At 39.8% G+C, this 21394-nt stretch overlaps 1 protein-coding gene and 1 pseudogene across 2 annotated transcripts in view; one reads left to right on the top strand and one right to left on the bottom strand.

Moving 5' to 3' along the window:
• LOC149822119 (putative BOI-related E3 ubiquitin-protein ligase 3) overlaps positions 1–21394 on the top strand; it is a 165834-nt gene that overhangs the window by 106076 nt on the left and 38364 nt on the right. The gene's annotated exons all lie outside the window — the stretch shown is intronic.
• LOC149822121 (xyloglucan 6-xylosyltransferase 2 pseudogene) lies at positions 10681–19649 on the bottom strand (annotated as a pseudogene).

Below are 21394 nucleotides of genomic sequence, written 5' to 3'. Positions count from 1 at the left end.
TTTTATTATAAAATTTCACATGGAAGTCAAAATCAAATTGAAAGTAACTACATGCAAGCATGGATACAATTACATCAAACATTGCAATACATCATAATCATTCATATCAAAGAAATGGCAAACATGTACCTGCAGCAAACATACTTCAATATCTCACTAACTACTACCGTGCTTAGCATGGACTCCGTACTCCAAAAATAAGAACACTTCCATATTCATACATTAAAATCATGCTCAGCATGATCTCCGAACTCCAACAAAGCAACCCTAAATATCAACAACTAAGTGAGTGTGTGAACAATAAAGTGTTACATCTAATAAATTAAATAACATGTGATACGCTTGCATCACTTACTCACCACAGGTATTTACCCGATTTTCATTGTTTTTGTCATTTACTTACCACAGGTGGTTGAGCACGAGTTGGTTCCGTTGAAAAATCTACACAAAAAAATGCAGTTTTAAAAAAAAGACGCCACAAAAAAAGAAAGTTGTTCCGGCAAGGGGTCGACTCCCCTGCTGTTCCGGTAGAGGGTCGACCCCCTTACGGAACATAGGGGGTTAACTGACCCCCATCCTTTCCGCCAGTGAGTCGACCTCCTGCCGGGGTCGACCTGCCGGAAAGGCAGGGGGTCGACCCCCTGCCGGGGTCGATCTGCCGGAAAGGCAGGGGGGTCGACCCCCTGCCAGAAATGCAAGGGGTTAACCCCCTGCCTGTTCCGGCATGGGGTTAACCCCCTGCCGAAAAGGCAGGGGGTCGACCCCCCATGCCGGAAACGCAAGGGTTAAACCCCTGCGTTTCCAGCACGACAGAGGGTTAAACCCCCTGCCTTTACGGCAGGGGGTTTAACCCCTGCTGGAAACGTAGGGGTTAAACCACCTGCGTTTCCGGCAGGGGGTCGACCCCCCTGCCGGAAACGCAGGGGGTCGACCCCCCCTGCCGGAAACGCAGAGGATTAAACCCCCTGCCGTGCCGTAAAGGCAGGGGGTTAAACCCCCTGCCGTAAAGACATGGGGGGTCGACCCCCTATCGTGCCGTCATCCCTTTACGGCACGGCAGGGGGTCGACCCCCCTGCCTTTCCGGCACGGCAGGGGGTTTAACCCCCTGCCTTTCTGGCAGGGGGTCAACCCCCCTGCCGGGGTCGACCTGCTGGAAACGCAGGGGTTAAACCACCTGCGTTTCCGGCAGGGGGTCGACCCCCCCCCCCCCCCTCGCCGGAAACGCAGGGGGTCGACCCCCCCTGCCGGAAACGCAGGGGGTTATACCCTTTGCCGTGCCGTAAAGGCATGGGGTTAAACCCCCTGCCGTAAAGGCATGGGGGGTCGACCCTCTGCCGGAAAGGTAGGGGGTTTAAACCCTCTGTTGTGCCGTCATCCCTTTACGGCACGGCAGGGGGTCGACCCCCTTGCCGGAAAGCACGGCAGAGGGTTTAACCCCCTGCCTTTCCGGCAGGGGGTCGACCCCCCATGCCGGAAAGGCAGGGGGTCGACCCCCCATGCCGGAAAGGCAGGGGGTTTATCCCCTGCTTGAAACGCGTAGGGCGGGCGAACCTGTCTCCGGCGAGGCGACGGTCGGTCGGCGGGGCGATGGTCAGTCGGCGGGGCGACGGCTCAGGCGGAACGCGGGGCGGCAGGCGACAGGGCGGCGGAGAAGGCGTTGGGTTGCGTAGGGAGGGCGGGAGAGAGGAAACAGGAAAAGAGTGAAAAGGGTTCTGATCAGATTTATGCGAAAATTAGCGACGGATTGGCGACGGAATAATTCTGTCGCTAAGCCGACGTAAATATATACAACTCCTTAGCGACGGAATATGTCTGTCGCTCACGGCGTCGCTAAGTAGCGACGGAAAAATACCGTCGCCCCATCCGTCGCTAACCGCAGCATGTTGTTGCGACAAAACTGGTCTCTCGCTAAGTCGTCACTACGGCTTAGCGATGGACCATTTTCCATCGCTACATCTGTGAATATCACGAAACGTAGCGACGGAGTAGTGACGGTCGCTAAGCCGTCACTAATTGGCGACGGAAAAATGTCGTCGCTACTATCCGTCGCTAATTAGCATTTTTCTTGTAGTGTAAGTTTGGAAGAATGGTCACATAAGTCATTTAAAAAAAAACTCAAATCATCATCATCACATTTCAGTTGAGTCTAATAACAGGCCAGATCCAGGGAACCTAACTTATAAGCAGCAACATGGTGAGCCGGTCATACTAAGAGAGACTGGCCAAAATGACCCGGCTAGTGTTCCACCTTAGGGTACTCAGGCTAGAGATTAAGTCTTGATGACAGTCACAGTAGGCAGTCAGTTGCTTATGAAAGAAATGAAGAAGGCACCTCTTATACTCATGGTTTTTTAGTTCATCATATGGTCACTCGTATGAGGGATGGAATAGTAAAGCCCAAACTCAAGTATGTTGTTGCTTTATCCATTCCTCTAAAACCTAGGAGTCTCAAGGTTGCTCTTTCTCATAAAGGGTGGTGTGATGCAATGCATGCTCTTGATGTCAATGATACATGGGATCTTGTGCCTAAAGAGAATGAAATGCATATAATCCAAAGTAAATGGGTCTACAAAACGAAATTAAAAAGTGTTGGCCTAGTAGAATGGTTAAAAGCTCATCTTATTGCTAAGAGATTTGATCAAATCTCGGGTGTTGACTTCATGAAAACTTTTTCTCCAATTATAAAGTCATCTACTATAAATATTGTCCTTACTATTACTTTGGCCCATAACTGAGATATTTAATAGTTAGATGTTAAAAATATTTTTGTACATTGTCATCTAAATGAAACAATGTTTCTTGAACATCCCCCGGGATTTTAAGATCCTAAACATTCAGATTTTGTTTATAAATTGAAGAAAGCTTTATATGGACTAAAGCATGCTCCTCGGGCCTAGTATGATTGGTTTGACACTTTCCTCTTATCTCTTGGTTTTTTCTTAAGCATTATTAATCTCTCATTGTTTATCTGCAGAAGTGGATACATGATAGTCATTCTCTTACTATATGTTGATGATATTACTTTTACTGGCAATGATACTCAATTTCTCAATGATTTTATCAAAACTGTAAATCAAGAGTTTGCAATGAAAGATCTGAGGTTCTTGCACTATTTTCTAGGAATTGAAGTCTAGCGGTTCTCAGGGGGTCTATTCTTGAATCAGAAACAGCATGCCTACGAGCTAAATGATAAAGCCCAAATGGTTGGTGTCAAGCTTGTATCTACACCCATGGTGACTCATACCACATGCTCCAAGGATGGCGATTTTCCATTTCATGACTACTTTTTATCAGAGTCTTGTTGAAGGCCTACAGTATCTCACAATGACTCACCCATATTTATCATTCAGTGTTAATTTTGTCAGTGAGTTCATGCAGAACCCGACCAATGCTCATTTTCAGATGGTCAAACAAATTCTTCATTATGTTCATGGCACTATTGACCATGACATCCGACTACTCTCTCAAACTTCCTTGTCATTATATGCATTCTCTTATGCTGATTGGGCAGGTTTCCCTATTACCAGGTGCTCTACCTCTAGTTTTTGCACGTTTCTTGGTAACAATTGCATTTTTGGAGCACCAAAAAGCAAATCCATGACATTTTCTAGGTCCAACTGTAAAGCGGAATACAAATACATGGCATCAACCATTGTTGAACTTATGTGGCTCACATTTCTTTTATGTAATTTGGGATTATTTCTTCATCAACCACCTATTCTTTTTTGTGACAATATTTTAGCTCTTCATACTACAATCAAGCCGGTGTTTCATTCTCGTATGAAGCATGTTGAAATCGATTATCACTTAGTCCATGGAAAAGTTACGTTGGGCACTCTAATTATGTATTATGTGACCTCCTCCAAACATATTGCTAATATCTTTACCAAGCCTATTTCACAGACTCACTTTATTGATCTAGGAGTCAAACTGGGTCTCTTTGCTCTGCCCGCGGCCAGTTTGAGGGGTACTGTGAGCAAAGAAGATAATCCTGGTCACGATAATCCTGCTCCAAATGATAAACTCAAGTTTATCAACTTAATATCAGGTCATGATAATCCTGCTCTAAATCATAAACTTGAGTTCATCAACTTAGCTCAAGAAGTTACTAAAGATAACAACTATAAGCTTGAGTTTATCATTCCAGCTCAAGAAGTCAAAGTTACTGAAGATAATAACAGCCCAACTCAAGAATCGGATAATACGCTTATCATATGTAACCGAATGGATAATGATAATCGACTAAAACAAGAAAAGTCGATAGACTATATAACCAATTCGGTAACTATTTTTAATAGTGGAAATCTCCACACGTAGTTGTGTTGAGTGGATTATCATGGACGTAGGTGATTTGTTCACCAAACCATGTTAATATCGTGGACTCCTCTCATGTGTGTTTCTCTTTATATAGAATGCCATTGTCTGCCTATATCAAATCTAAACCATGTAAATTACATAATGGAGTCTGTCTCCTTGGAAAGAAAAAAACCTCCCTCGCAAAACATTCCTCCTACAAATGTAAGAGTTTGAACATCTCCAAAAGTCTTTGATGCGAGCTCCCGATCATTCTCGGGTCGCAACAAGACGATATGGATGTATCAAACCCCTCAGAGTTGCATTCCACCATGAAGTCCTTCTTGAAGAAGCAAGAAGGGAGAGACGTGGCCAAAATTCTCAGGAGCTATTCATATACCCTCCAACAATCGCCCATGAAGCTGTTAACGTGGAACATTAGAGGCCTGGGTCAGCGGTGGGCTCAAGTACTCACTCTAATCATTCCACAGAAGAAGATTGTATTAGAGTGAGGAAGGGCATATATAATGGTCAATACTTGTTTACTGGGAGGCAAACCGAGTAACAAGAATTCTCGTCAACATATTGACCAAATTTTGTATAGTTTTATCAATTTTGATTTTCAGAAGTCAAAGTATAACTCCAATTTTATTATGAGAAGTCTCGCTAAGTTAGGGAAGGATCACCCCCATACTGGTCTCCCTTTGGGGGTGAATTATAGCTTCAATGTATTTTTTCACATTCAGATTTTAATGATATCTGATAGGGGTCTGCCTAATCCCAGCTTGCCTTTAAAAAAAAATGCTCTTATTCGTGATTGACCAAATCTTCAAGATTGAAGTTTGGAAAGCCACTAACCAAGCTTGATGAAGATATCCTAGAGAGAATCTGCAGTGGCTCCATTGCTTAAAGGACAAAAGGATAGTCCTATGAGGGATGCACCATCTGCTGAACTTGTGACATACCAGATGCCACACTGATTGAGTAATTGGACAAGAGATGAATAAGTGCTCTGCAGTTTCTATCGCCTTTTCACAAAGACATCTGAGAGAGAGAGAGAGAGAGAGAGAGAGAGAGAGAGAGAGAGAGAGAGAGAGAGGCATATTCGCGGAAGTTGTCCCTGAGTAAGCTGGTGCCCTTCCTAAAGAAAAACACACAAAAGAATAGAAGACCACGATATTAACGTGGTTCGGTGAACTAATCACCTACGTCCACGATACTCCACTCAACATTTCTGTGGGTGGAGGTTTTCACTTTTAAAAATAGTTACCCAGTTGGTTACAGAGTTACCATAGTCTATCCACTTCTCTTGTTTTAGTCTATTATCATTATCCATTCGGTTACAACTTTTTAACATGATAAGAGTATTATCAGATTCTTGAGTTGGGCCAATATTATCTTTAGTAACCTCTTGGGCTGGACCGTTATTATCCTCAGTAACTTTAACCTCTTTACCTGGATTGATAAACTCGACTTTATCGTTATTATCTTTAGTAACTTTTTGAGCTGAGTTGATAAACTTAAGTTTATCATTTGGAGCGGAATTATCGTGACCCGTGTGACCTACATGACTTGAGGCATCTTCTTTGCTAACACTTCCATGGCCAAAACAAGAGTGATGCCCACCCCAGGAAAGTGGCCCTTGCACCAGACTGCCTTTCATAGGGTGATGTGTGCGAGTTAGCTGACATGCTAGCTTGGTCGAGAATGATCTGGCCTTACCCAACGTGAGAGAGTCTGGTTATGTAGAGCTCAAGATTGAAGAGGAAATCTGAAAACCAGAATCTTCTAGAATCTGCACTACGTTCTCAATTCCCTGCATAGGGTCCGACACCAGGACGTCAGCAACTTTCAAGGGCCTAAAAAACTGGATAAGCGACTTAGAAATAGGATAGGCAATGAAATCAATCAAGGGGTTGGGATCTAACCAAAAAAAAAAAAAAACAGTTGGCCATTACCCAAATGCCACTGGATGTGATCACGAATACTGAGCTGGATAAGACTCTTCCAACCATGACAACCGCGCATCACAAACTTAGGAAAAGAGATCACATGAGTGACAACCGCGCATCACAAACTTAGGAAAAGATATCACATGAGTGACAACCGCGCATCACAAACTTAGGAAACCAGATCACATGAGTCTTGGTTAAATATTTGCATTGCATGAGCCTGACCCAAGGATTTATTAAACTATTCATGCAAATCATACAAGCAATGTTGTGCTCTCTCAACGGTTTGATAGCAAGGCCTCCTTCCTCATAAGGGCGACACACAGTATCCCATGATAACATGTGAAAATGATGGGAGGAAGGAGAGTCATACCATAAAAACTGGCACATGATCATTTTCATAGAGTGAATCACAGAACTGAAAAGAATGAAACATGACATCCAATATATAGGAAAGGAGGCAAACACCGATTTGATAAGGACCAGCCTTCCCGCCAAGGAAAGGACCCGGCTACTCCAAGTCTCCAAGCAGTTTCGAAATTTGGCCGCCAAAGGTTCACATAAAGATTTGTTTAATTGACTCTGAAACGGGGGCAAACCTAGATACTTGATGGGGGGTGAAGCCTTCTGCCAACCACAAAGTGAGTCAATCTGGTGGAGACCCACACTTAGAAATATTAAAGGGGGGATATACAGAGATAGATTTGCTAAGACTCACTTTCAAGCTAGATTTCTGTTAAAAATCTTGAAGAATATTCAAAAGAAAATTTTTATGAAAATTTTCTTGTTTTGCAGAAAAAATAATGCATCATCTGCAAATAGAGAATCCTCTCACCGAGAAGTACTTTTCATAAACTTGCCAAACTCATAGGTGAAAACATATTTCCAAACTTGACTGTTAACCTTATAGGATCTAATAGGAGGCCATAAAATCTGTCTAGATTTTTTTTGGTCAGGGTATCCAGCACAAAACCCATATCATTAACATCCCTGGTTGCTTGAAGCCAATTAAGTCCTACAATTTTCTGGATATTCTATTAGCTTGCCAGCTTTACACATGGCTTTTGGTAGGTGCAAGTTGGCATGATTGCAATGAATAATCACAATAAAAAATAAAACCAATCACATGGTGACGGCCTTGCTGTTTATTTGGATCCTAGCTCAGCAATTTGAGTGATGGCTGCTACACCCCCCACCCATCTCTACTTTTAAAATTACCAAAATGCTCTTATAACCGTTGAAAGTTCAAAAAGAGATCTTACATGAGGCTCCAGGAACTACTGAGTTAATTCAGCAGGGTTGGGCAAATCATATTATATATGAATGTTCACAGACACCAGGCATCTTGGAGCAATATACTTGCAAAGAATCATAAGAGGCAGTCATTGCCCACTTTTTTTTGCTGAACCTACTTGAAAATCATAACTCAATGCTATGTCACATGGATACGACACGGGGATAAGACCATTTCTAATTAAGAAATTTCCAATACAAACTAGTTTATAAGGGATATGAAACGGCAAGCCAAAATGGAGTATTCAATGTTAAAAGGCTTTGCATTAATTTGTATCTTAGAACCTTAGAGACTGGGAGGGGTTTAGGACATGCTTGTCATTTCTATCAAAGATGAGTTGGTGTTTTTCTGTTCTTTTTTTTTTCCACAAAAGAATGTACTTTTTTTTTTAGAGAGAGAAAAGAATGTACTTAAGCACTCTTCAAATTGTTGGTTCCCCACTAACCGAGATTACACCTTAATTAACTCAGGAAAACGGATCCAAGGATCTGCCAAATCACCATTTATCACTGTTCTCGCACCAGTCACCATCACCATCACCGTCCATCTTCGACACCACTGATCAATGTGCAAAACAGTTGGTTCCTCCATAACATACTCGCGACGACATCGTCGGCGTGCCCCTTTATTGCCGTACATCTGCAAGGCACTTGGACGATAGCAACATAAGATCAATGGTGATTTGAAAATCGATAACGAAACTGACCTGAACCAGTTAATTTTCAAATAAATTTGAAAATAGTTAAAAATAGTGTTTTAATATTTTTTAGTATTATTTTAATACTTTTACACATGTCTTTTTGTGGTCAAAAGTTGGTTGATTCAAAACTATTCGGCCTTGAATCGGATCGAATCGCTCGATTTCCTAAAAATCGATTCAGGGTCGGAGATGATTCTTACAACATTGGTGAAAACTTTTAGTTTTCAAAACCGTTATTATCCTCAAGCATTCTCTAAGGGTGTGCTTGAATCCATCGGATCGGCTAAGGGATATGCTCGGATATAAGATCCAGGAATCTTAAGTCTGACCCCTAGCTAGGTAACGGATTTCAAATCTGATCCTCTCTTTCTCTTCTCTCACAAAAGTAAGGATCTCAATTCCAAGCTAGATCCGGATCTTCGTGCCAGGTGCGGTTTCTTCGAGATATAAATTCAAAAAAAGGCCTTTGATGCACATCGAATTTGGGCACGGGGCCACACCACATCTGCAAGCCGGCCCGTGCCATCTCAGATCCGAGGTCATCAAATGCAACCCAAGTCTATACATTAACATAGATTTTGATGAGGGGGCCAAGTTCACGATCTCCAACATTTCCACTAGTTCATGAACTTGAGCAAGCTTCAAACGGTGGAAATGGCAAATTTATGTGAATTTTAAGACCTGGTCATCTTTCACGTGATGCCAAACATACCATTGATTATGACTAGACTTAGGGTGTAAACAGGTAGGGTTTGGTTCGGACTCAGGTGGAACCAGATTTGGATCAGATTTTTGGTCATGGTATCGGGTCTGGACCCAGGTCTAATTGGATCTACTATAAGAAAAATCATACCCAGAATCAATAAGAACTACATGAACTAGACCCTGTAAAATAATAAAAAAAAAATCAATTTTACATTGAAAATTTGCGGGTCTTAATGGGAGCTCGGGTTGGGCCTGGATCTGTTATAAAATTTCACAAACTGTACCCGGGTCCATGTATTAATTGGACCTTCGGGCCCGGACCCAGGCCTTAATCCGATCTTCTTATTTGTCACCATACCTGGACCCTATAGGGTTTGGTTCAGGTCCGGTCAGGGTAAACCCAACCCGACTCTTCAAACAACAAAAAGGCAAAAGAAAAAAAAATCTCTTACTCTTATCCGAGACACACAATTGATAGAACTAAGGAAAAAAAATCAACAAAGTGGGAGAAATTACACAAGATAAAGAATACAAATAAAAAAGTGAATAATAGAAAATAAGTGAGAAGAAAAATCAATTTAATGACAGTGGCTGACAGCAACGATAGAACAATATATAGTTGTAAGATAAAATGTGAGTAAAGGGCCACCCATTTGCTAGGTTGGCAATTATTCATCTCCACACTCCCAACTGTTTAATTAACATATTATATTACATTATTGCAGAAAAAATAAAATTACTTCTAACTATATATTAGCATCTTCTCCTCTCTTTCTCTTGCCCACACTCCTCATTCACCATCTAAGCAGCCCTCCTCAAACTCTTGCAAGCCATGGCCCTGAACCAAGCCATGTTTGTTGTGCTTACCATTTCACTTGCCTATGTAACTTCTACCATTGCACAGGCCCCTGCCTCTCCTCCTACTTCCATTGCAGCCTCACCTACCACTGCCACGGTGTCATCGCCGCCTCCAGCTGCGGCAACACCGCCTCCATCTGCTGCAACACCACCACCAGTATCTTCACCTCCAGCAGCAAGACCTCCAGCACCAGTAGCATCACCGCCCACTGCAACATCTCCACCACCAGCTGTGTCATCTCCACCGCCAGTGGCTACACCACCGGCATCATCCCCACCACCAGTGGCTAAGCCACCGGCATCATCCCCACCACCATCACCTCCTCCAGCTGCACCAGCATCTGCTCCTGGTACGAACCCACTTGCACCAACCTCTCCAGCAGCACCTTCATCAGGCGCTGCCCCGGCACCGTCTGCTGGTGGATCTAGCCCTCCTACATCCCCGACGCCGTCTCCAGCACCAGCCACCACGAACTCAACCCCCGACAACTCCGGCGCTTTTACACCATTGGCTAGCAAGGCATTGTTAGCATTGGCTGGAGGGTTCATGTTACTTCTCTAGTCCAATGCCTCCATCTCTTTTATTTTTTTTTCTTCCTCTTGGTTCTTAGTCAAGGAAAATTTACTGTTGTGCATTCAAATTTTTTTGTGTGTGTGTGTTTCTATTTTCCTTGGTGTGAGGAGGGATGTGGTGTTTGAGCTTAGGGGAATGGATGATGCAATTCTTGGTTCTGTTGTATAATTAGTAATGCACTCCTGTATTCATCTGTTTCAAAATAAAAGAAAATTGCGCCTTCTAGATACATGGTACAATGTGGGTGTATGATGAAGATTTCTAGGAGGCAACTTGCACATTGTTGCTCTTTGTCTAGGCATGCTAAACTAGCCAAGACTTGCCTACAATAATGACCTTAAATTTTGTGCCTGTGGAACCTGTTTTCAATGAAAAAAGAGCTAAACAATTCTTTGTCAAATTGAAATAAAAAAGTAATAAATTTGGGAACTGTATTCCGAGGCACTTGGGACAAGGGAGGAGAAGAAAAAAAAAGATGCTAGCTGGAAATTTGGAATCTTGTGAGGGGAGAAAGAGTACTTTTTTAATGCTTTGTGGGGAATAGTTTGATGGTGGAAGCATGTGCATGTGATGAATGAGGGTGGGACAAGGTAGGGAGGAAAGAGTGAGGCACATGGTTAGCCCCAAAACTATAAATCACCGGTGGCTTCATGTGACTTTCACCTAGGGTTGGAACTTTTCCCCTTGGAAGAGTAAATAGTTGATCGCTAGAGTTTAAGATTGGCCCTTTGATAATAACCAAGATGCCCTTGGTTTGGTTTTCCATAGTGTGTGTGTGTGTGCGCACACATATGCCAGAATCTTGTGATTATTGGTAAATGAGCCTTGGCTCAGGCTTGTAGCCAGCCAAGCCGTGCTTAGGCTCATGACAAGCCCGAGCTAATCCAGCCGATCACAAGCTGGCTGGTTTACTAGAAAATGCATTGTTTCAAAGCTGAAAGTAATAGAACAACTCTAGACCTGTTGAGCTAGGCTCCAGCTGGTTTATTTACAAAAGGTTACATTGTTTCAGACTCGTCTCAAGCAAAGTACACACCTCAACCATTTGTTCTATACTACACTGTGTGCAAAACATGTCTATTACCAGTTAACGAACCTATACGAATTGAGCCGAGCTGAAGGCCTGTTGTTCCTATTTGGCTCGATCACCGTACTTATTGTATGAGTTAGATAGTGCTCTTTATGAGCTGAGCACAAGCTGAACCACGAGCGGCTCATCTTGTTTCCTAGCTATACTTTGTGAGCGACTTATAAGACTTTGAGAAACCATAGTCTTTCAGATTACATTTAGCAATGGATCTGAATTTCTTTTATTAAACAGAGAAAGCTGGGGTTAGGCAGACCCCTACCAGTTGTACAACCATACCCTTTGGGGTTCGAACTTGCAACGTCCCAACACAAGGTGACGTGCAACTGCTCCTGCCAGACAAGCGGAGCCCCCGTTGGTAATGGATCTGAATTTCTAATAAGCCTTACAGAGGCTTTAAACTATGATATGCAACTGACACTGCTAATTGCCTATTAATTCAAAGCATTGTCTTTGGTGTGTGTGGAGAGAGAGAGAGAGAGAGAGAGAGAGAGATTTACAAGCTTATCTCTTTGCTTCATTTTATGCACGACATTTCACGCTTACTTCTTATTTGATTTTCAATTCTCAAAAATTCCGCATTAAGCCCTGCATGGCATATGCAATATATATTTTTTCCTTTCTTTACAGAGGGAAATTGATTTCTGTATCCAGTTGTTAAACCAAATCCACACACTAATTAGGGGTCAATTGTAAAATCATTGAAACTTTCTCCTCAAAATCTCATTTACCCTTTTCCTAATCCTAGCTCTAACGTATCCCTGACTGTACCATTCTTTGTAGGTTTCCCTATAACTTGCAAGTAACAAAAAGTACATTAGCTCACAAATCACTTTCTTGGAAACCACTTCAAATTGCCATGGTCCAATTTGTGGTGTGCTGATATGACATGCCACCAATCCCCTCATTCATGATTCCCTTGATATTTTGAGCCTTACCATCCAACCATTTTTTGTAAATTGTCCATTGTGATCTCAAAATAATGAACTCAACCACCCAATTATATATATATATATATATATATATATATATATATATATATATATATATATATATATATATATATATGCTACAATTGAATTTCCCTATGCAAGACATTTTGAATCAATCTATCCTCAAGATGTGTTCAACATAGTCTCTTAGTATAAATCATTCCTTGAATCGTATTTGGTTAATAAAAAAACATATTTTTTACTCAAAAGTTTGTTTGTAATCTTTAATTTTTACAACCTCGAAAAAACCTATACGCACATCAGATTCAGGTGATAGAAAAGCCGATTCCTACTAAAGAGAAAAAAAAGTACAAGGTTGATTTTACCAAAGAGAAAAAAGAAAAAAAAACAGTTTTGCTAAGTCGATTGTAAGTACATGGGATGGTAGAAAATATTAAACCCAATTATATTGTATGTAGAAAACTATTCAAATTTAGTTTTACCCAATCTTCCCTTCGCAGCACCTATTGTGAGCGCTATATCACAAGGACACGGCATTTTGGGTGAGCATTCCCAATGACACGATCAGGACACAATACAACACGCTGACACAAAATGACATTATTTTATTTTATTTATTTTATTATTTTTAATGAAACATTATTTATTTTATTAAAATATCGAAAGTGGTTTTTATTGATTAAACATTAAAAAATATGTGCTTGATCGTGTCCTATTTTTCAAAAAAAAAAATCAAACTTACGATCCAAACTCGCTGTCCACAAATCTTTGTGATATAGCATAGGCATCAAAGCGGACATTATCAAACAAGCGAGAAGAAATTCACCCGCAAAGAGTGTTTAAGAGGGGTTTCTTTTAGGGTTGTCAATGGGTTGGGTTTGTTTCGGACCCAATTTGAACCAGACATGGTCCCAATTTTTAGGTATGTTATCGTGTTCATACCCGGGTCTAATCAGACCCACCATAAGAAAAACCATACTCAGACCCGATAAGAACCTCATGAACCATACCCAGTAAACTTGGAAGGCCATATGGCCATAAGGTGACTCTTGGGGCCATTCCAACAATCACGATGTTCAAATGCAAGAGACGTGTCTCTTGAGGGATGAAGGGATTTCTCCTAGGGTCATGTTAAAAAACTAAAACTCTTCACAAAATATAAAATGCAGTGAAAAGGGTATGATTAACTGTGTAAGAGAAAATACAAAAATCATACAAGCATTCACAATTACAGTTATAAAGGCATTCAGTCTTGTGAAAGAGTTGAGAGTTCGGACTCCTAAGTAATTTCGAGCGTAACTGCAAAGTCTTCATCCTGCTGCAAATTCTGCATCCGTGCATGGTGAATCCCTATAGTGGTATCAAAGTAGGTTCGACAGATCTCTGTCAGTGAACGTGTGCACGCCACTATCTTTTGCATCGCCAGAAAACGAAAAAAAACAATTCAAATAGGAAAAAGAAGCAATTAAAGTTAGTCAGACTTCTCTGTTTTTGCATTATCAAATAGTGATCAGAACTCATTGTTTGGGAAAACCCAGTTTATCAGGGCAAAGTTTTCAAATAATATATATATATATATATATATATATATATATATATATATATATATATATATATATATATATATATATATACCTAATTAGTTTTTCTAGTGAACGACGATCATTAAGACCTGTCATGAGAAATCAGTGGAGCCATCTTCGGCGACACAAGCCCACAGTGTCTGTTTTCAGTGACAAAAAATAAAAAAATTAAGAAAAAACAGAGGGCTTTCAGTCCTTTGTTGCTCGCTCACCTCTCAGGGTTCCAGCCGATGGTGGCAGGGTCGGATCTGACGTTGGTTGTTGTCACGAAGTAAAATTTTTACTCCCTTGAACCCCCTCTGCACACCCAATCCATTCTGACCACACGAAGAGTCGAACATCCTTGCAATGGTGCCACTGAACCCTCAATCGATGGTGAAGCCCGACCACTAGAGGTGGTAGGGTAGTCAATCGAAAGAGAAGAAAAAAGGGTGAAGACTAAATCACTGTGAAAGTGAAAGGAGGAAAGGGGCAAAGGAAACAGAAGGCCTAAGAGAGGAAGAGACAGTCGAGGTGCTCGACCCACCGTGAAAGGCGGCAGCCCGCCAAAAGGGGGCGTCGACCCACTGTGAGGGGCGACACTCTATCGAAGAGGGCTCAATTCGTCGAAGATCGCCTGCAGCTTCATCAGAGCGTGTCATCGCCAGAACCCAGCGCCTTTGCTAGCCAATCTACGCACCTCCACTCCGGCGGGTCATCGTTGAAAAAACCCTCAACGGTGGAGGCGAGAGGTCAAGGCATCAGGGGTTAGGGTTTTCGGTTTTGAGAAAGAAGAAGGGTCGAGACCCTTCTTCGGTTTTCTTAAAATAAATTTTATATAATATATTTTGTTACATTTCATTTCAGTCCAGTTTATTATAAAAAAATTATATTTAAGAACCAAAGGTATTTATTGTTCTATGGTTCGGTTTTTGAAATTTCCAAAAACAAATTTTTCTTAAAAAATCAAGAAATTTCATAGTTTGTTGAATAATTATGGAAAGGCACTGATCTTCTTTGAAATTATAGAAAGGGGGTTATATCTTTCTATTTAACTCAGAAAATTTACTTTTTGAGGTTTATGTTTTTGTTTTTGCTTAATTCTGGCAATTGCAGAAAAGTGGTTTATCTTTTCTAATAAACTCAAAAATTTTAGAAAGTGTTATTCTTTATTGAGTTTTTGCAGAACAAGGCCTCTGAACTTTTTTGATATTAAAGAAAGAGAGTCTGAATTTTCTGATTAACTCAAAAAATTGCAGAAATAGGTTTCTGTGATTTTTGTTTATACAGAACCTCTCACATTACTTTCTGAAATTGCAAAAAATTAGTTTTGAGTTTCAGAAAACCACCTGCTACTTATTTTTTGACAAATAGTGCTTAAATTTAGCAATTTTTGTGAGTTTCTTACATACTTAAAGACCATATTGCATGCTAAACTGGTTTTGAATGATCAAAACTAGTTAGATTTAGAAATATTAGTTGAGAAAACTTTACTAATTCTAATATTTATTTATAATTAGGAATATGGCAAATCGAATTTTTATGCTTGAGTTATCCAAAATCAAAAAACTAAATGGGATAAATTTTGGAACGTAGAGAAGAAAAATGAAATATCTATTGACACATGACAAAACCCTATATGTATTAAACAAAATAGAATCTTCACTAACTGATAAATCGACTGAAGAAGAAAAGAAAGCTCATAAAAAGTTTATTGAAGATGATCAACTTGCTCAAGCAACTCTTCTAACATTTATGCAAGATGACCTCATCTGAGTGTTTGAAGACTTTGACACTGCGAAGTGAATGATGAAAAAAATCAGAAAGAAATATGATATGACTTCAGAAACACACATTTAACTTCTTTTGAAGCAATACAACTCTTGCAGGATTAAAGAGTCAGACAACATAGTCAATCATGTGAATCGAATATTGGTAATGGCTAATGACTTAGCCATAGATGGAAATGATATTCCCAAGTGTATGCAAATCTCCACCATATTAAACAACCTTCCTTCAACGTGAAAAATGGTGTCGATTGCCATGGGGTTAAACTAGAAAAGTCTTACTCTAACTGAGCTCCCTCTACAATTAGCTCTTCAACAAGTGCACATATCAAAAGATAAGAAGTTATGAATACTCAAGAATCATTTTCGGCAATCTCTCACAAGTTCAAGCCTAAAGGCATATTCTTCAAGAAATTTAAGAAGAATAAATTCAATAAGAAGCGTCTAGTGCAGACCAAAAACTCCAAGACTGCAACCAGGGGACATATTTCTTTTGTAAAAAACTTAGTCATTTCAAGAATAATTGCTCAAATATAACCAAGAAAGGGAATCTAGGAAAGCAAGTAAATGAAAAATGAAAATTAGTATGCACTGTGTTTGAATCATTGATCGCAGATAGTGATCTCCAAGGGTGGTGGATTGATTCAGGGGCGATGCGACATGTATCTAAGACAAATAAAGGACTTGCGGAGATGAAGGAATTGAAGCCTGGAGATCATAAGGTGTATATGAGAAATAACACCTATAGTGATGTGATCGGGATATGGACCTAAAGGCTTCAAGTAGAAGGGATCAGTCTCCTACTAATAAATGTACTTTATGTACCTTTTATGAAAAAGAATCTTTTAGCAGTAAGAAATTTTGCTAAAAAGAGCTTCAAAATCCGCTTTCGGTGTGACAAGGTCACTATTGGAAAAGACAGAAAAGTGAAGCTCAAGGGTCGTTATGATGCTGACCATGGTTTTTTTCGGCTTAATGTAACTCCTTCTACAAGTAATACAATAAATATTTTTGGTTATATTGATTGTGCATTTAATGTCGATGCATATTTATGGCATTTAAGGTTAGGGCACGTAAATGTCAATAACATAAAAAGAATAATTCACATGGGATTGTTACCTTCTCTTAAAAATATAGAATTCGAAAAATGTAACCATGTATATCAGGTAAAATGACTAGAAGACATTTTCCTAAGGGAAGTAGGTCATGTGACTTGTTAGTTTTTTTACAAATAAATATTTATGGACCTTTAACCATAAAAACACATGAAAGGAAATCACATTTCATCATATTTATAGATGATTACTCAAGGTGTGGATATATATAACTAATTTCTGAGAAATCTGAAGCTCTAAAAAAATTTAAGGCATATAAACATGAAGTTAAAGGATTACTAGGAAGAAAAAACTAAATTATTAGATCTGATAGAGGAGGTGAACACTACAAGAAAAATTGCCATTAGCGACGGAAGTTTGAGACGGATTTTTTCTGTTGTAACTTTGCAGCGGATTAACGAGAGAAACAAATCCATCGTTAAAATCCGTAATATTTACGAAATTAGCGATAGAAAACTTTTGTCGCTAATTAGCGACAACTTAGCAACGTCAGTTTTTTGTCGCAATACCTGCAGCATTTAGCGACAGATTTGGCGATGAAGGTTTTTTCGTCGCTACGTAGCGACGACGTTAGCGACAAAAATATTCTGTCGCTAACTGGTCATATAAATTTACGACGGAGTTGCGACGGAAGTAGGTCGTCGCCAAATTCATCGCTAACACTACAAAAAAAATGCTAATTAGCGAGGGAATTTTCCCTCGCTAATTCCGTCGCTACTTTTTTATTTAAACCGTCCTACCTAAGGCGCAAAATTTTCCCTCTCTCCCCCGTTCAAAATTTGAACTAATGTGAGATTTATATCGTTCCCAAATGAGCGTTCTTGTGAGCAATTTTCTGGCCTTCGTCCTGATCTTCCCCTTCGGCCCCATCGGAGCCCAGGCGTCGAGGAGGTCAAGCGACCACTGGCAATTTTGCAAGAGGAAGCTACCGGTGTTCAATCCGATCCAGTTCTTCTAATCGTAGATCATCTCGTTCCACCCGTGCATCACCAAATTGGAGTCCTTGTAGCGATCTCAGGGGAGCTCAAAGACCATGTCAGTAAACATGGCGTCGTTGTCCATCCACCAGAGGAATTCGACCTCCAGGTGCGAGAGGAGGAGCTTTCGAATCAGCGGGAGCTTCGCCCAGAAGCCAGCCATCTCGGCGTTGAGGAGGGCTATGTTGTAGAAGATCTCGATGCCGTGGAGGCGACAATAATCGATTTTGTTCTTGATCGATTTCAGAAGGTAATGGTCGCCCATCGGGTTTTTGCATGCCTTCGGCGACGAGCCGGTGACGAGGAGGATTCGGGGATTGTCGGGGGAGACAAAATTGGGGAAATGCGGGTGGCGGGCGATCCATTCTGACCTCTGTGAGTCCCAATCGGAGATCCTGGGGCCGAGGGAGTACGGCTTGCTGGGATACGGTGGTGGGTCATCTTCCTCCTCTGCCGCCGCCGACGAATCGGTCTAAGTCTGGCCTATTGCTGCCGAAATACCGCCCAGCAGGGAGCAATTTTTTTAAAAAATTTAGCGACGGATTAGTGAAGGATATTATATGTCGCTAATTTAAAATAGCGAAGGACTCGTGATGGATATTATCCATCGCTAATTTAAAATAGTGACAGACTCGCGATAGATCATTTCTATTACTAATCCATCACAAATTAGCGACGAAAGTAGCGATGGATAAGTTTTGTCGCTACTTAGCGACGAAAAATTCATGATGAAAGTTATCTGTCTCTAATCTGACGCTAATATGTCTCTAAGTTGTTTAGCGACGAATTTAGGTCATCGTTAATCAACAGGTTTCTTGTAGTGGAATATAACTCTCATGAGTTTAAAAATTTTTGCATTGATAATAATGTAACTCATCATACAACTATACCTTATACACCACAATAGAATGGTGTAGCAGAACGAAAGAATAGAACCTTAATGGATATGACAAGATCTATGTTGGCACATGCAAATATTCTCAAGAAATTTTGAAGAGAAGCAATTTGCACTGCTATGTATATCCTAAATAAGGTTCCTTCTAAGGTTGTAGAGCTTACACCCCATGAATTATGGACTGATAGAAAGTCAAAATTGAGTCATTTGCGAAAGTGGGGGTCACATGCTCATATGTTTATTCCTAGCGAAATGAGAGATAAGTTAGATAGTAAAAAGTATCAAATGCATCTTTATGGGATACCCAAAAGGATCAAAGGGATATCGACTATATAATCCTGAAAAGAGATTTATAGAGAGTAGAGAGGTAAAATTCCTGAAAACTCAAGAAAATAATTTTGATCCTAAAGACGATGATGTCTTTATTGATATCATAAATAATTCTGGGGTACCAAGTCAAGAGTTAAAGCATAACGATTCAGTTGTAAATAATGAGCAAAATTCACATCAAGTAATTGGATAAAAAAGAACAAGAACTCCTTCATCCTATTTGAATGATTATTATACATTCTTGAGTAAAGAATTATGTTATTCCATGAATTTGGATGAAACTCTTGACAACTTGAGTTTTCAAGATGCAATTGGTTCTAATGAGTCTGGACTATGGAAGGAAGCAATTAAAGATGAGTTGGACTCCATAAAAAAGAATAGAGTTTGAGAACTAGCTAATTTGCCTAATGGATATAGTGCAATTGGTAGCAAGTGGGTTCTCAAGAAAAAACTCAAAGCAGATGGATCTATTGATAGATTCAAGGCAAGATTAGTAGCAAAAGGCTTTTCTCAACGAGAAGGGATGGATTATGAAGAAACTTACTCTCCTGTAGCCAAACTGGCATCTATTCGTATTATATTGGCATTGATAGTTTATTTTGATCATGTCCTATATCAAATGGATGTGAAAACGACCTTCTTAAATAGTGAACTAAATAAAATTATTTTCATACAATAACCACAAGGTTTTTAAATTAAATGTCAAGAGGATAAAGTATACAAGTTCAATAAATTCTTGTATGGACTGCCAAGACAGTGGTATTTGACTTTTCATAATGCTATAACCAAATCGGGTTATGAGGCAGATAATCTGAACCACTGTGTATATGCCAAGAATAGTGAGAGTAAGTTTATTGTGATATCCCTCTATGTTGATAATATATTAATTGTAGGAAATGACATAGACATGATAAATAACACTAAGTCATGTTTAAGTTCTCGATTTGAAATGAAGGATATGGGTGAAGCTTCATATATCCTTGGAATTAAGATCCAGAGAGATAGAAAATCAAGATTGTTATGTCTAAGTCAATAAAAATATCGGAACTACATTTAAAAACAAATTAGAATGGAAAGTACTAAGGCAAAAGGTACTCTTGTAGTAAAAGGCCAAAAGCTAAGTAAAAATGATTGTCCAAAAGATGGACAAAAAAAGTTGAATGTTCTCTATAGTCAGGCAATTGGAAGCCTGATGTATTCAATGCTTTGTACTAGACCTGATTTAAGTTTTGCTATAAGTTTAGTAAATAGATATCAAAGTAATCCTAGGCTCTCTCACTGGAAAGTAGTGAAGAGAATTTTTTGATATCTAAAGAAAACTAAGGAACTCAAGTTATCCTACCAATCAAATAGTTTAAAGCCTGTAGGCTATTTAGATGTTCACTTTATTGGTGATAAATATTAAGTAAAGTCCACCTCTGGTTATGTGTTTATGTTAGGAGATGAGGCAATTGCATGGTCATGCAAGAAACAAGGGTGTGTGGCATATAATACCTAGGAAGCTGAGTATATTGCTTATAACACGGCAACCACATTTGGTGTATGAATAAATCATTTCTTAAATGAGTTGAAATTAGACATTCCAAAAGATCTAGTTCAACTTTATTGTGACAATAAAGCTACTATTAAACTAATACAAACATGAGCTGATAGCTCTAAAAATAAGCATATTGAAGTTAAATATCAATATATTCATGATATACTTATTAAAAATGAAATAGGAGTGAACTATATTCCTTCAAGTGACATGGTAGCAGAGCCGCTAACCAAGACAATCACTGCGGATGTTTTCACTAGACATGTGAGTCAGATGAGACTCAGATACGTCTAAATGGTGAGTGAGTAAAGATTACTCAGAAAGTGTGTATGCAAGGTTTTAGTTGAGAACAAGCATATAAACACAGGGTGAATAAAGATTACTTAAAAAATATGTATGCAAGGTTTTGGTTGAGAACAAGCATATAAACATAAGGAATCCTTCATGGCCAAGTGAGAGATGTTAGGCCATATAGCCATAAGGTGACTGTTGAGGCCATTTCAATAGTCATGATGTTCAAATGCAAGGGACATGTCTCTTGAGGGATGAAGGAATTTCTCTCAGGGTTATGTCTCAAAACTAAAACTCTTCACAAAATATAAAATGCAGTGAAAAGGGTATGATTAACAGAAAATGCATAAATCACACAAGCATTCACGGTTACAGTTATAAAGGCATTCGGTCTTGTGAAAGAGTTGAGAGTTTGGACTCCCTAGCGATTTCGAGTGTAACTATAAAGTCTTCATCCCACTGCAAATTCTGCATTCTTGCATA

Source organism: Nuphar pumila, chromosome 11 (assembly GCF_984573655.1).
Source record: "Nuphar pumila chromosome 11, dmNupPumi1.hap1.1, whole genome shotgun sequence".
Taxonomy (NCBI): Eukaryota; Viridiplantae; Streptophyta; class Magnoliopsida; order Nymphaeales; family Nymphaeaceae; genus Nuphar; species Nuphar pumila.
This window is presented reverse-complemented; position numbering and strand designations above follow the sequence as displayed.